The sequence below is a fragment of the Cynara cardunculus genome, assembly GCF_001531365.2.
Source record: "Cynara cardunculus var. scolymus isolate 2C chromosome LG 17, CcrdV1, whole genome shotgun sequence".
Taxonomy (NCBI): domain Eukaryota; kingdom Viridiplantae; phylum Streptophyta; class Magnoliopsida; order Asterales; family Asteraceae; genus Cynara; species Cynara cardunculus.
The window spans coordinates 641,224-642,030 of NC_037544.1; the positions used below are offsets into that span (position 1 = coordinate 641,224).

The following is an 807-nucleotide window of genomic DNA, read 5'->3' on the forward strand; positions in this document are numbered from 1 at the left end:
ATGAAGTTGAGGAAGACGCCATTGACGAAGTTATGCTTGAAGGATCCTATATATTAATTGAATCAAAACTTTCTTGTGGGAAATATAAGCGAGATGATTGCAAAGAAACCTCGATGTTCTCAAGAGTGTATATAACTAAGAAAACAATATGGTTGTGGTACTCATAATTATAATGTGAACGTTATTTGTGCATTTGGAAAAATAACTCTCATATTTGCTTTAACAAAACAAAAGGAAAAGACCATAAAGTTCCTTTCACGTGAACCGTAGTCGTATACAAATCTTTTGATGATATTTGATCGTCAATCTAATCTAATAAATATGTGGTTTCATAAAATATCATCATTATTTTCTAATATAAAACGTTGATCATAATTAATGGACTCTAATTATCTTTCATAAATAAACTTTTATTATTTCTATAAATTCTTAATTAATTGGTTTATATAGTTTGTAACAATATCATGATACCTAGTTAAACGCAATCAAAAATAATCATTCATCATTACAGCAATATAACCATTCATTATACCCTTGTTGATGGTTCTAAAATATCTTTTCTATATTTTAATACTTAGGCTATGTTTGACAAACTAGCTGATTAGCTAGTTGGTAACTGATAAGATAGTTGAGTAACAAATTTTATTTGACAAAAAAAACTAGCTTATAAGCATGTAAAATGACATCTTAAAAAATAATAAATTATAAGAATTTCATAATATAATTCAAATAATTTTCTAATAATATGATTAAAATAAATTTCTAATAATATAATATATTGATTAATATTTAATTATTATTACTTTT

General features: G+C 24.3%; 1 protein-coding gene across 1 annotated transcript in view; it reads right to left on the reverse strand.

Annotated features, from left to right (window-relative positions):
* LOC112500390 (TMV resistance protein N-like) overlaps nt 1–807 on the reverse strand; it is a 22,609-nt gene that overhangs the window by 7,737 nt on the left and 14,065 nt on the right. The gene's annotated exons all lie outside the window — the stretch shown is intronic.